Source organism: Theobroma cacao, chromosome 2 (genome assembly GCF_053813885.1).
Source record: "Theobroma cacao isolate CCN51 chromosome 2, ASM5381388v1, whole genome shotgun sequence".
Classification (NCBI taxonomy): Eukaryota; Viridiplantae; Streptophyta; class Magnoliopsida; order Malvales; family Malvaceae; genus Theobroma; species Theobroma cacao.
The window spans coordinates 17,265,893-17,282,914 of record NC_142640.1 but is presented as its reverse complement, the minus strand read 5'-3'; positions in this window follow the sequence as shown (position 1 = coordinate 17,282,914).

The window sequence follows — 17,022 nt, the reverse complement described above, 5'->3', positions numbered from 1 at the left end:
GAAAACTATGATTATGAGGAGGCTATCTTAATGTTCTGAGGCATAGGGACTTTAGGCTGCATCTCAAGAAATAAGATTGTCAATGGAAATCTTGAATTTGATTTGTTACATTGGACAGGCACTAATTAAGCTCATACTTATAAATCTTTCATATTTTCATGCTTGTTGATACAATACTACTTGCATATTTTTCCTCAGAATTTATTTTGATAATTAACTTTCATTTGTAGGAATGGCACCAAAACGATCCAAGCCAAGTTCGAGTGGATCTTTTGATAGATTGAAGTTTATATCTGCCAAAGCCTCTGCGCGTTATCATACATTCTTGATCAACAAAGTGCCCATTCCCGAACGAGGAATAGAGATCCCCATTCTGCCTTACAAGGAGATTAATGACATGATTCGTGACAGATATTGGTGTCAATTTTGTCACCAACCTGATGCAGCAGTGGTTCCTATAGTACAACCGTTTTATGCGAATGTGGTTGAGCATGTTGATGGTGTGGCATTTGTTCGTGGTAAATGTGTTCCTTATCATAGCCAAGCTATCAACGAATTTTTGAGAACTCCAAATGTTTAAAATGATGAATATGGGCTGTATTTGGGTGATCATCAGGATTGCAATGAGATTATATCAACGTTGTGCGTTGAAGGAGCCCGCATGGTGAGCCAGTTTCATTAAAACGGAGTGTCATGAAAAAGGAGATGAAAGTTTGGTTACATTTTGTAGCGGCACGGTTACTCCCTTCCACTCAAATCAGTGATGTCACGAAGGATCGTGTAGTGCTTATTTATGCCATTGTCACACATAAATCCATTGATGTTGGTAAGGTTATCTCTCATGCCATCCTACATATGGGTCGCACTAAACGAGATGGTATCGGTTTTCTTTCCCTCATCACTGCTTTATGTGCTCGAGCTAGTGTGCAATGGAGTGATAAAGAAGAGCTTCAACAACCAAAACTTCCTATCACCATGGGCATTCTCCAGAGATTAGAGGAATCTACACAAGTTGCTAGTAGGTCTTCCCAAGCTGCTCTCCCACCTCCACAGACAACACCCACACGTAGTGTTGCTCAATGAATGGAGCGCATTGATCGTCGTTTAGATCGTCAAGAAAAGTAAAATCGGGCAATTGAACAGATGATGCGAGCCTATGCTACACACGTTGGGATGGATATGTCTACTTTTCCATCGTTACCCATGAATTCTGACTTTGAAGATGATTTTGGTGGTGTTGATGTGGCAGACTTGTAGACTACCGATTAGGAGTGAGGGGAGTATTCTTGTCCCTTGTCTTCTATTTTTGTTATCACATTAAGGGCAATGTCCATTTCAAGTTTGGGAGAGTAGTTTAGACTTTTGTTAGTTTATTTTTTTGTTGCTTGCTTTTATTTGCATGTTTTGTTGTGTTTTCGAAAAAAATAATAATAATAATAATATTTTGAGATAGTTGTACCTCATTCATGATTGTCCCAATCCTAGGATGATATTTTAATTATTTTTTGATTCTTAACTTTTTGGAAGCATATAGTTATGATTCATTTTGCATATGATATTTTTGTGTTAACTTTATTATAGAATATGACTTCCAATAATTTGAGCACTACACTCTTTTACTTAGAATCTTTTGTGTGATTTAGAGAAAGTTTATGTTGAATAGAAAGTATAGTGAAGTCAAGAATTCTAGAATTTGTTTGATTCTCTCTCGAGGCGAAATCTTAGATAACACTTAGGATAGGAAGTGATTTAGGCCATCTTTGAATTGTTTGAGCCTTTTTAAGCCCACCTTGTTATATTTATCCTTAGTTACCCTTTTTGAGTCTAATTTACCTTTTCTTTATAATTACATAGCTATATTAGCCTTGGCCTATTCATTTAATCTCAATAATTTGAACCTTTCACCCTCTAAGTATGATAATCTTTCTAAAGAATGGTTTGAGCTTAAAGATAAATTGAGGGAGAGAGCCAAAAAAAAAGTGTGATGGCTATTGGCAAAAATTACCCATAGTTTATAATTGTCAAAAAAAAAAGTTTAGGGGTAAGAAAAAAAAAGTGAAATAAAATGTGTGGTACAAAGAAAAATTTACTTCAAGTTTGAAGGTGCTATAAAAATTTTTTGAGCTCTTTATATAATTTAGATTGATTAAGTGCTTAGGGTGAAGTTGAGCTTAAATATATCCTTTATCATACCTTGACCCTAGCCTTACATTACAAGCTTGATAAAGACCTATTGATCCTTGAATAAGTGTTCATCTACATTAGTGGAGAGAGAGATGAAAAGCAAACTTATGAAATCTTGTACTAATCTATGCTTAGATTTGGCATAAATTGATTTGAATTGCATGATATTCTTTGTAAGAGAGCATTCACACACGCACACAGAAGTCCAGTCGAAAAATAAGTTTTCACTTGAATTGATGCATGAATTTAAGGATTAGCTGTATGTTACCTTAAGTTGGAATTGGAGTTGATTTCTGAGGGAAAATTGAGAAATCATGATTTGGTATTTCTATCTCTTGTTCAAGCAATTTTTTTTTTTATGTTCAGTTTTCTTTTGTGATTTTCTTTTGCTTGAGGACTAGCAAAATCTTAAGTTTGGGGGTGTGATAATTCTATTTTGTAGAATTATTTTACTCCAATTTTGTTATTAAATATTAGCTAAGTCCTCAATTTTCAATTGTTATTTTATTTATTTTTAGTAGTTTTTATAATTAGGGTACTTTAAGTTAGTTATTTTAATTTTATGTTTTTCTTGTTAATTTCGTTATTATTTATTGGTTTTTATTTCTTTTGCAGGATTAAAGGTGATTGGGCTTAATTTTGAAAAGTAAGATGTAGACAGACCCAAAATCTGCTTGCATATACTTTGGTATTTTAGCCATATCTAGAGCTACAGAACTCCAAATGATGTAATTCTTGGACCAGTGGAAAACTAAGAGACAGAGCTACAACTTTTGTGAAGATTACTTTGCCCAGTTCTGCTTTAAAGAAATATAAAATTGTGTTGGAAAATGGCTGGATGTACTGTACCGGGAACAGAAATTTGTAAAGATTGATAATTGATTTTTGGGCCTTTCATTACACTTTTAAGCCCAATTAAACCCTAGGTCAGCTGACGGAACTTTAGGTTAAGTCTTAGTATAAATAGGATATGTTTAACAACATTAGGAAAGAACCTTTGAGAGATTCAAGAAACTAGAAGTTGAGGCTGAAACTTGGAGATCAAGTCGGCAATAATTGTTTTGTGTTCTTCCTTAGCTTTTAATTTTCTTGTTACTTTCAATGGTTAAATTTATTATAATGTTATTTGTTTTTACAATTATGAGTGGCTAAATTTTCTTTTTCTAGGATTGCAATTGAACTCACATGTAGTCTAAATTTTTAAATCTCATTCTTACTTATTTTAATGGGATTTGAATTGTTTATTCCAATTTGTTCTTACTGCTTTTAATTGCCTGATCACCAATTAAATTGATCTAGAAACCTAAACAAACTTGGGAAAGGGAGTTTAGAGTAGACTAAAATTGGGATAGCATATGACAAATTGATTGATTTGCGTATAGGATAGGGATATACCTATAGGCCGTATGTAGCCAGATTAGAGCCTGAACTTAATGAGTCTGTTTTAATTTCAAATCACATAGGGATATAGTGTTTTGGTTAAAATAAATATTTTTAGGTTGAGTCGGGAGACCCTTATAAATAATTTAAGACTCTAGGTTAGCAATTCAACCCATTGAAATAAGTTAAGTAAGAGAGGTAAGATTTAGATGAAGTATGAGGGATATTGTAATCCTAGGCTTGTTTGATTTGATATTTTCTCAAGTTATTATTACTTCAATTTTTCTTGTTGGTTTTAATTTTAATTAATTAGTTTTAGTTAATTAATAAATTTTGATTGTTTGGATAAGATTGAATTGTTCTAATTTTAGTAATTAGTAAAGTTTTAGATTAATTCCCTGTGGGATCGATACCCTGCTTGCTAATACACTATCTATTCGATACGTATACTTGCATAGTAGGATTTTAACTGACAAGGCCATTCTGCTGCAATGACAAAATCAACTTGAAAATACTTAGCAATTTCCAAGGTTCAATATGCAAGATTTCACATACATTACAACCATATACCATATTCATGAACTTTCTATTGCATAAATATATATATATATATATATATATATATATATATATACATATATAACCACCAATACCACCACTGTCTCACCCAGCTCGTGTGCAACCCCCACATCATACATATAGCTGGAGTCATCATGTGCATCCCCCACATCGTGCACAACTAATACCGCTGTGTTCATCCCGCACATTGTGCACAGGCAATATCATCATCTACAATCCCGCACCCGTCATCACCGGCATGTGCTCCCCCACATCACACAGATGCTCGGTTATAATTACAAATAATATTACTATCAATACATATCATATATATATTTAGAGATATATATATATATATATATATATATATCAACATAACACAAGGCACATAGATTCATCACAGTCGCATTCCACAACGCAAAACGTTTCATTAAAAGCTTGTTCCCATGCATATTTTTAGAGAAAAACAGATAAAATATTTCAATGGATTTAATCAAACACTTATGCCCTAATCCCAAAACATTTTAATGCAAGTTCACCCACTTGTATTTGTTAAATCTTTACCCAGCTCCAACTTCCTCTAATGGTCCAAATGGGGCGGTGGGACTTCGTTGGAACCTTGGTAGCTTTGTAATTGAATTTCTTTCCAAAAATTTTCAAGCTATTATAGAAGCTCCCTCTTTCTCTCTCTAAAACACCTAGCTAGTGAAAGGAAGTATGGAAGTAAGACTTTTCAAGGGTTTTAAAGTGAGAGAGTGAAACAGCACAAATGATTCTATGAAAAGGTGTACAAAAACATGAAAATTGGAGTTAACTTGAGAGAAGTTATGGAGGTTTCAAAACAAGCTTCCATGGAGGATGAAGGAAGAAGAAGCTGCTGGAGAAATGAAGAACTTGCTGGAAAAAATGATATTTATAGCTAAAGCTTATCCAAACTCTACTTAAATTACGAAAATGCCCTTAACAAGTTGGCTTGTCCTATCCAATCCTTGGTGCAATCTTTTTACTCTTTTGATACTGGGACAAAGTCCATAATAGTCTAAAAATACTTGAGTTCACGAAAACTTAAAATTTCGACTTGAGATGGAAAATGACCATTTTGCCGCTACCTTGGAAATCATCATTATTTTTATTTCCTTCGTCATTTTACCCTTATTTTCATCATTCATTTATGCGTTAGGCCTACTTAGGCCTTAATATTGTTTGAGAGCCTACTTCTAGGGGCTCACCATGAGAAATGATGAAATTACCCTTGGCCTGTGTTATCGAGTCTACACCTAGTTACGGGCCTATAGGGGTTGAGGTCTCACACCAAGCTTCAACGATCATCATCTATCGATAAATTTGTCGACCTATTGATAGATTTCTCGATCTATCGATAGATTGCCTTCAATAATTTTCAAATTCACACCATCCATCAATAGATGTAAGTACATATTGATAGATTTAACTTAAAATCATTTTTAATCATCCTGGGATGGCTATCTATCGCAAAATGTCGTGCATCTATCAATAGATGCAAGTCAAGGGCCTTTTGAAATGTTCTCGAGTGCTTATCAATTGATAAATATTGTGTATCAATCGATAGATTCAAGTCAGAGTCCTTTTATATTGTTCCCAGCTGACTATCTATCGATAGATGCACTCATATTTATCGGTAATTGTTCACAATCTTTTATGTCCAAGTGCTAAATTGTTTGTTCAATCAAAACTTAGACTCAAATGAAACAGTAAGTTTAACACTACCCTTTTCAACAACTAGCTTAATACACTTCTTAAAATGATATGCATACTTAGGAGTGAGGGATGCCAAATTGAAATTTCATTTAAAAGGCTAGGCTAAAATAATTATGTTGTTAAATGAAGAAAAGGGAAAATTAGGCTCAAAGGGGTATACTAGGGATAAAAATATAACAAGGTTGGCTTGAAAGACTTAAACGGTCTAAAAATGGCCTAAGTCATCTCCCTAACTAAATATTGCCTAGGATTTCACCTCAAGAGAAAATCAAGCAATTCTAGAATTCTTGACATAATTCAAAATTCTCATCAATGTAAACCTTCTCTAGATATACACAATAATTCAAAGTAAAAGATAGTGCTCAATATATGGAAATCACATCCTAACAACGACACTTAGCAAAAGAATTTAGCACAAACCAAACAATACCCGCATTTACCAAGAGCTAAGATACAAGACAACTAAGTTCTCATTATTGGATTAGGAAATAATCAAAAAATTTAGCACTAATTACTCTAGATCCTAAAATTTTCAAATAAGAGTAGTGAAAAGTAAATGATACTAACCTAAAACATGCATGCAAATAAATAAAATCTCAACTTTTACAGAAAAATCAATTTCTAGAAAAATAATTCTTCCCCTCAAACTTAAACTTAACATTGTCCTCAATGTCAAAAATAGATAAAGAAAAGGTAAAAGAATACTCCCCTGGTAATTGAAGGACTCGGAAGAGGCTCTATTCCACTTCCTCATCTTCATCATTATCACTAATGCTTATAGGAGGTTTTTTTTTTAACTGTAAAAAGAAAATAAATAGAGATTAATCAACAAATAAATGAATATATAAAAACAAAAGCATAAGTTTCAAAAGCTTGGGTTGCTTCCTAAGAATTGCTTCTTTATAGTCACTGGCTTGACTAGGGCATCCTTTTTTGCACTTCTTCATCCACAACATAAGGCTTGAGGCTTAGTTTATTAACCTTGAATGCTCTGGTAAGCATTCTAAAAATCTAAATAAGGCCATAAGACAAAACCTTCACCACTATAAAAGTTTTCCACCAATATGGTTGAAGTTGCCACGATAAAATTTGGAAGTGTGAACTAGAGAGTCCTACTTATTGTCCAATCTCAAAATCAAGATCAATGGAAGGTGGTGGTTCTGACTCTAGAGTTGGTGCTTGCTTGATTAATTGTCACGACCCGGAACTCCCATCGGGCCCGTGACAACCGCCGCGACGTCCCGATAAGCACTCATTACCCCGAATGCCGATCGAAACCCCGCAAGGCTTAGCATCAACTTCCGCATCTCCCCGGTGAGCGACAGTTATTAAATCTCGCATATCAAGAAATCATAAGTTGTTTCCAACTCAAAACAATAAAAATATTATTTTCTAGCTCACTAGGGCATTTTCGTCATTTTTTTTTTTAAATTTCGAAATCCGAAAAAATGTAATATGTAAGTGGAAACACATATTTCATGATTTAAATTAAATTTTGAAGTCTAAAACATTCGTTTAAAGTAAAATTATAGCTATTTGAATATAATAAAAACATTAAATAAAATATTCTATTTTCTTAAAACACAATATTTTCAAAGTCTTCCTAAAATAACTTTTGTAGCGTAAGAGTAAAATAAATTTATTCATATAGTAATAAAGATAATTAAAGTATGAAATTTCGTTTACAGTGACACGTGGGCCCCCAACTAACCAAGAAGGTGTAGAGCTACGAACCCTTACTTCCTATGATGCAACTCCGAGATTAATTCTCGTCTTAATCAACTATCAACAAACTGTCCTGAGCCTGAAAAATGGATAGGAAGAGGGGTGAGATTAAATAATCCCAGTGAGTAAACAATTACCATCAAAAGCATCTAAAGCCGAGTAGATGGAGACAATATAAAAACGTTATATCTCAATAATGTTCATAACACAAAATTCGTTTCAATCTATACCAAATAATTTCTTTTCATCAAAATTTCCCCGACTTATGAATTTTTTTTAACTTAGCCCCTGCCAATATCATTCTCGCGGGCACCTTCGTCAAGGTATCCCACTGAGACCGCCAAGGCTGTTCAATGACCCATACCCATAAACATGTTTTCACATCTGACACACAGCCGTTCCTTGACGTTGGCTGAGTCTCACTCTCACGTGGTGGCCCGAACGTGAGGTGCACTCAAATCATACCTCAGGAGATACTTCACCCAACATCTCCCCCCCAGAGGTAAGTATATAATTGAGTTACCGTGCCCCTCTCATAGGCAGTCCACGGAAACCCCCACCACTGCAGTGACCGTTTAATATACCACCAGACCCATAAAAATTCCAGTAGCATAATATGGCGAATAAAATGTAATCCAGTCTACCGAGACCAATCCAAAATTGTTCATATATTTCATGCCAACCCCAAAAATTTAGCCATCATGCTACCATAGTGTCATAAGCCCCAATTTCAATAACATATAAAATCAAAAATTTCAACACAGTCTCCATATACTCAATTTTCCCAAAACAATATTTGATTTCAAAACCAGTATAAATCTCATTTTTATTAAAAAACATTTTAATTGGAAAACATAATATTTTATAATTTAAATTCACCATTCAATAAAAGCATCAAACAGGTATAATTACTCTAGATATTTAAGACGATAAACTGTCCACTCACAGTTCTAGGAGTCGATGTACTCCTACTCCCAGTCTTCAAGCACAATTTTGGTACTTTTACCAGTGTAATTTGCTCACCACCTATCAACAATGTACAATACATAATTCACCACATCAATGCTTGACCATTATAAAATCAATTCAGGCTCGGTATATATGCATGATATGACATGCAACTTATCCGACTACCGCTTAAATGCGGTGCTGACTTAATTCGGCCTATTACCCGATTGAATTACTAACGCGTTCAATTTAATCTCAAATTAATTTTTTTTAGTTTCTATACCTCAATTGCACCCAAATTGACTTAATGTCCCTCGGTGTGGTGCAAATTATCAGTCCTGATAGCAAATTACGAAAATACCCCTAATGGGTAAAAATTCATATTTTTGCTCCAAAAATTTCCATTATTTTTCTAGACTCATAATTCATCATTATTCATCATAATTCCTCAAATAAACATCAAGATCATCAGCCAATATTCCCCTAGAAAATTCAGCCAATAATGGTAATGGAGGAAAATAAATTCTTTTCTTGTTGTTTTGTTCCTAAATATGCTAAACTAACTTAAAACACTAACATAACTTAAAATCAAATTAATCTAACAAGTTTCTCTCTCCTAACCCATTTTTCCAGAATTGAATTCATCCTCAAATCACATGATTCAACCATGGAAAATGATGGGAAATGCATGGGAAAGGTAAAGCACAAGTCAAAATCAAGAAATTTTACCTTTGGTCACTTGTTTCCTTGAATTTTCACCAATTTTTCCTTGAATTTCTCCCCCTAGGTTTTTGTTTTTCTTTTCCCCTTTGTTTTCTTGCTATGGCCGGCCATAATGAAGAGAAAATGGTGGTGTGGGCTGATTTTTATAGTTAAATAATATAATAATCTAAACTTGCCACATGTCACTACATTATTGGTCCATTTTTTAAATTCTTATCTTTCAAGCTTTAAATCTCCACCACACATTATTCCTTAAAATATCCATAACTTAGATAAAATTCTCAAACTTATCCAAAGTCTTGGTGAAGTAATTTTTGATATTTACACTTTTGCCCCCGTAAAAATCAAAAATTACATTTTTGCCCCAAAAACTGAAAAATTGCCCATAGAAATATTTTTTATCCCTTATACTCATATCATTCCCCAATTTGTCAAATGTGATCTAAATTCTCTCAAAATCTCAAATTTTGTTCGCAGATGGAAAAATTACAATTTTACCCCTATATAGTGAAAATTTCAATTTGACTCCGAATTGATCCTCGAACTCCTAATTACCATTTTGAGTCATCCCTGAACTGTGAAACTCTTAATTTCACCTTAAAATTCCTATTTGAACTAGTTTGAGGCTTAATCGACTTAATGATACCATTAGGGGCAATATCGTCTTTTAACGATTTTTCGAACTTCCTAAATATACAAACATTCTATCGAGCATGTGAATGATATTATAATTATTTTACAAAGCAGGGTTTGACATTAAATGTGGTGGAATAGGCTTATCTTTACCTTTATCAACTACATCCATTCTATAGTAACTTTCTATAAAGGAAAGATACTTAGTTAATTGAATATATTAAACTAGGCTACCCCTTTTCCAATTTTGAAAGTTATCTTGCCATTATTCACATCAATGATTGCTCCAACTATAACTATGAATGGCCTTCACAGAATAATAGGAATTTTAATATCCTCTTCCATCTCAAGCATTATGAAGTTCATCGGAATGTACAACTTCCTGACTTTAACCAAGATATGCTTTGTAATCCCAACAAGGTACCTAATTGTTTTGTCTACTAATTGCAAAGAAACTACAGTAAGTTGTATCTCATTCAATCCAAGTTTCCTAGCAATAGTCAAAGGCATTATTGAAACCTAGCACCCAAATCACACAAAGCTTTAGAAATTTTAAAACTACCAATAGTGCAAGGAATAAAAAAACTCCATAGATTCTTAAGCTTTGGTTGAAGCTTATTTTGGATCATAGCACTGCACTCCTCAGTTAAGTGCAATTATCTCAAACTTTTCCAATTTCCTCTTTTTGGTCAAGCTGTCTTTCAAAAACTTCACATAACTTGGCATGTTTCTAAACTTTAGCAAAAAGGATATTAATATGCAGCTTTTTAAATACCTAAAGAAATCTCTAGAATTGTTTGTCAAGTTTCTACTTTTGAAAATGTTAAGGAATAGGTGGTGGAGATGATTGTAGAGGCTTTATATTTATTTTTCTGCACTTAATTTTTCACTAGAATTTTCAACCATAACATCTTTTTCAGCATCTTTCTCAACTTCTTTTTCATTTTTTTTTTCAATTTCTCTTTCAACAAGCTTAACCAAATTTTCAAAATTTAAATTTTTACCACTTACCTCTTTTCCATTTACCTTTTTTCCACTTCTAAGTGTGATTTCATTGCAGTGCTCCGGTCTTTCTCTTTTAGGATTGGGTTTAGTGTCACTAGGTAAAGCACATTGAGGTCTAATATTGACAATATTAACTAACCGATCCAATTGTGTCTCAAGATTTCTGAGAGATACTGATTGGCTTTAGATTAATGCAAATTGACTTTGAATGATAACATCATTCTTTGCCATGTATTGCATGCACATCTCTTCCATTGTTGGCTTGTTCTCTAGCATAGGAGCTTAAGGTTGTGGTGGAAATCCTATAGGAAAATATGGCTTAAGAGCTTATGAAGATGCTTGGTTGTTGTTCCAAGAAAAATTAAAATGATTCCTTCACTTCAGATTATAGGTGCTGGAATAAGGATTATTTTGTGGCTGCCTATTGTTGGCTCCATTAGTTTTTAATGATAATAAAATATTCCCATACATTTGTATCTAATGCCTTTACTTAAGTGTACAGGAAAATTAATGTATGAAATTAATAAATCAATCTTTCAAAAGTGTATATCAAAACAAAAAGAGAGATAAAAACGATAAGACATGACTGCCTAACAAGGAGGAAGCTCATTAGTTGAATAAGGAAGAATGTTGGTTGGCCAAGATTCAAATTGGAGAAATGGTGGGCTGAAGATTACTGAGAAATAGAACTAACTTAGTCGACCAAGAAATGAGCTAGTCGACTAAATGCTTACTGCCAGAACTACCAGAGACAAGAAGCAAAAAACATAAACAACTTAGTCAACTAAGATATTGGTTAGTCGACTAAAAGCATTCTATCTGCAAGTTTGAAAACTACACTAAAAGACAGAGTAACGGCTAGAACCGACTCTCAATTGTCTTCAACGGCTAGAAAACTATCAAACTGCCATCAGAGTTGTTTCTCCAAGTATAAAAGGGTCTTCCAACAATTAAAAAGTAGTTCTTGGAAGTATTAGAGAGATTTGAACCACATAAGAGCTGAAAAACCAGAAAATCTCTCTTGTGCCCTGCTGCACCTTAATGCCCATTCTTTGTACTTGTATTCTGCACTAAACCTTGTGCCATTTAGATCAACTTGTGATCATAGGTACTTTCTTTTACTTCTTTTCTTGTATTCTTAAAGTGAGGAAGTCACTCTAAGGAGTTATTCAAGCTTGGGATAGCTTGATTGTTATAGGTTGTGGTTGAGCCTTGGAAAAACCACTTTGGGTTATAGTTGAGCCAAGAAAAACTAGTGTAAAAGGTTTTGGTTGAGCCTTGTAAAAGCCATTGTAAAGCTTGGTGAAAGCTTGTGAATTTCACCGGTTCCTAGTGGATTGTTTGGAAAATCCTTGGTTGGATAATCAAGGTAGTGGATGTAGGTCTTGGATCGAACCACTCTAAATTCTACTGTCTTGTTTACTTTGTTTTTGTTTTATTTTCTTTCCTTCATTTGTCTCACTTTGTCTACACTTAGAGACAATCTTTGAAAGAGCCAAATTGTGCTATTCACCCCCCCCCCCCCCCTCTAGCACATATTATTGGGACCAACACCTATTTCCAACATAATAAGTTTTTTTAGTGTAAATGGGACAATGGTCACTAAAATGTCCTTCCCCACATAAATCATAAGTCATAAAGGAGCTCTAAACTGCATTAACACTTAAACTATCAATTTTCTTGATGAGAGAAGCCAATTGTGCAATCAAAACATTAATTATGTCAAGCTCATGGATACTAATAATTTTTCTTGCCCTCAATCTTTCAAATGTCTATAGGTAATTATTTGAAGCCATCTCCTTTAGCAAATTATAAGCCTCATCAATGGATTTACTCATAAATGCACCTCCAGCTCCAACATCAATTGTGGTTCTAATTAGTCCCAGTAAACCATTATAGAAAGTCTAAACTTGCAGCCATTTAGGTAACCAATGGTGGGGACATCTCCTTAGCAAGTCCTTATACCTCTCCCAAAGACTCATACAATGTTTTAGAATCAATTACACAAAATAGGTGATATTAATATGCATCTTTGTTCTTTTAGCTAGTGGGTCAAGAATTTTTGAGCTAAATCATCACAAGTATTAATTGAATCAGTTGGAAGCGAATTCAACCAACTTTTTGCTTTATCTCTCAATGAAAACAAGAAAAGCCTTAATCTAATGGGATCATCAATAACACCATTACTTTTAAAGTATCTCAAATCTCTAAGAAATTCACAATATATACATTAGGATCATCATTTCGCAATCCCCCAAACTGAACAGAAGTTTGAATCATTTAAATGATTACTGGCCTGATTTCAACATTGTTAGTTCACATGACAAGTCTACAGATGCTAGAATGAAGGTCTTGAATGAGAAGCGCTGTATATTCTCACAAGGACTTATTTTCTTGTTCTAGTTGCCCTTGAATTTGCTGATCTCCTTTTTGTTCAGCCATTGTTTCAAATTAAGTTGACCTTTGTAGATTTTCTTTTCGAATTTTTTGAATAGCCTTTTCGATTTCTAGATCCAAAAGAACAATCTCCAAAGTTCTCACTCTTCGCGTACAATGACCAAAACTACCTAAGAATAAAGAAAAAGAAAGTTTCAATTAAGATTAAGATTGCTTGGTATTAATATTAACAAAGACAATTTAACACAATTCCCTGACAACGGTGCCAAAAACTTGTTTGTTGGATAAACCATGCAAGTGCACATATTGTAAACTAGTAATAAAATGAAAGTAAAGTTCGTTCTCATGGAAAATTGCACTTAATCTACTACTATTCTTGCCAAGTACTAAATTTGACACAACTTAATCTTATTCAAACAACCAAAATTAAATATACTTAAAATTAAAGAGAACTAAAATTAAACTAAAACTATAAACAAAAACTGGAGCAAAAATAACTAGAATCAATTAACCAAAAGTCTAAAACCACAATATCCCCTCAATGTTTCATTTGAATTTCTTCTATTCTCTTTTTACTTACTAGATAGCTGAGTTGTTAACCTTGAGTTTTAATTTATTTATAAGCCTCTATCAAGTTTCTTATAAAAATATCTATCCTAACCAATTTACTATATATCTATGCAAATTGAAATTAAAAAAATTCATTAAGAACAGATTTTAAATTTGGCTACATATGATAGGTAAGTATATGTCTACCATACACTCGAATCAAATCAATCATCTCATGCAATTGATATCAAATATATGCTATTTCATCCAAGGCTTACTCTAAACTCCATCTCTCGATTCCATTGAGGTTTCCAAATCAATCTAATTGGTGATTAGCTAATCAGACACATTAAGAACATGATTGAAATAAACAACTCAAACACTATCAATCATAAGCAAGAAAGAATATTAAAAACTTAGACTACGCGTTGGGTTTAATTGCAATTCTAGATTAAAAACTTAGTTCAACATAATGTATGTAAACATCATCCAAAAAAGTATAAACATTAAAACTAAACAAGAAAGTGTAAAGAAAAGAACTCCAAGATTTGGCAATTATTTTATCTACAATTCCTTCTTTGAATTTCTTGCCTTTTTGCTAGCTTCAATGCCTCTTTTTCTTCATAAAACTCTTGCTTAATTCATGCTAAAACGTGCTTTGAAAGGTTTCTTAAATAGGCTCACAATTGTGTCAATATAGAAGTTCAAGTGCACAAAAAGTCTTTTCCCTCGTTTAAACCTCTTTCTATTTTTTTTTTTTTTTGCTTTTTTTTCTCTTCAGCGCCATGGCACTGGCTGATGGTGGCCACAACACTAACCATCCTAGAAGACCTTGAAGTGTTGTTTGACATCAGGGTGTCACAGTGCTGGCCCCATGGCGGCCGCGGCACCAAGGCCTCTGACTTGATCTTCAAGCTTTACTATAATGTTTCAATTTCAACATTATTTTTTATCCTTTTTCATGTTGAACTGGGAAAATGGTAAACATGAAAGTTGTAGCTCTACCTCTTCGATTTCCAATCGTTTAAAAATCACTTTAATTGGACTTCTGTAGTGAAAGATATGCAAACAAAACCACAACATATGCAGTTGAAGTCTGCACCTAAAATGCATCTCTTTCACAAAATAGGCCTTCTTTTCAAAGCACACTTACAAAAACATAAAACTTAAATAATAATTAAACTTAAAGCAAAATAACATAAAATAGCCTAATGCAATTGAACCCATAATAAATAACTGAAATAATATAAATAATTAAAAACAAGTAAAAATAATTAATACTTAAGCTAAATCTCAAAAACTTAGACAAAATATATTGAAAATTAAGACCAAAGAACTCTATAAAATAGAGTTATCAATGAGCCTAGGTAGTGATTCAATCTTGAAACAATCATTTAAGTACAAACATGAAACATATTTCAAGAATTGTTCTTAGACTAAGCATTTAAATATTTAAATTCTCAAGCATGATTTTTCAATGTAAGCACATGAGAAATGATAAAATCAAGTACTTATAAACAATTTCTCATATTTCAAATTTTTTCAATTAAGCACAATAGAATTAATAATATCAAAATGATTGCCATGTTTTGGAATAAACAAATTCAAGCATTCATGAGAATTTTCCCATTTTCCAACAAGTTTTGCAATTTCAAGAACATGTATTTGCACCAAATGATCATGAGAGTGTTCATAATGCACGTTTTTAAGGGCCAAGATCTTTCTTTTTTTTTTTAAGCTGACACAGAACCACTTTATTCGATTAAACTAGCTTTAATTGATTAAACTGTACTGTAAAAGCAAGTTTAAAAACACAAAACAGTTTTAGTCGATTAAAGTGAACTTTAATCGATTAAAACTCTTATGACTTTAAAGCTCAACTTTACACATAAGCAAAGTAATCAATTAAAAGACTTTTTAATCAATGAAAATGAACACATTTTATTCCAGAATCATTTAAATCAATTAAAACATGATTTTTATCAGTAAAAATCTTACTTTAAGTACTTAAATCCTACTTTAATTGATCAAAACAAGAAATTAAAGCACAATAACCACACAATTTTATCAAAAACATATTCAAATCAATTTAATCGAAGTTCATTCACATTAAACATTCCTAATGATGTCAATCTCAATATGCTTAGTTCTAAAGTGTTGAATAGGATTCTTTGAGATGTTAATGACACTTGCATTGTCACAAAAGATGCGAATATTATGCATGGTCATGCCAAAGTCATTCCACTAAATAATATATCAGGTCTACTTGTTGTTAAATAAAGAAGTGAACTAATCATACCTCTATAGAGCTTTTGGTTTACATCTTTCCTTTCTTATCTTTATCAAGCTTTTGAGGAGCCCATTGGTGTTTCAATTGACTTCACATTCATCATACCAAACTTTTCAGCATCTCTTTAGTATATTTAGCTTGGTTGATGAAGATCCTACCCTCACATTGCTCGATTTGTAGACCAAGGACGAAACTTAATTCTCCCATCATGCTCATTTCAAACTCACCTTGCATTTCCTTAGCAAAATTCACACATAATTTTTCATTAGTAGCATCGAAGACTATATCATCAACATATATTTGAAGAACAAGTAAATCATTTTTACTTTTCTTAATAAACAACGCAGTATCTACACTTCCCTTAGAAAATCCTTTTTCAATCAAAAATTTGAAATCCTTTTATACCAACCTCTAGGAGCTTGCTTCAATCCATATAAAGCTTTGTGCAATTTATAAACATGATCAATCTTTTCAAGAGCATAAGGTAACTTTTTGCCATCAAGTGTTATGCACATAATTTCATTATAGGCATCAACAAGAGTCATCATTACATTTTGTCAATTTATAGCAATTTATCTTAATCAAGTATAAGAAATATTTAACAAATACATAATCAACATAATATCACCAACAAGCCAATATCATATTTCACATAAGGTTGGTGGAACATACTCCAAATTTTGTTACAAATAGTCAAAATGCAAATGTCATAATGAAAAATAATAAAACCAATAAATTTAAGTCATGAAAAATTTCTCATTTGTCAATTTCATTAATGTAAGCACAAAAAATATAAATTTACACCAAATAATTATGAAATAATCATAGTGCATATTTTAGGAGCCAAGAGTCATGATTAGAATGAAATCCATGACGTAATTTAATGCAATGGA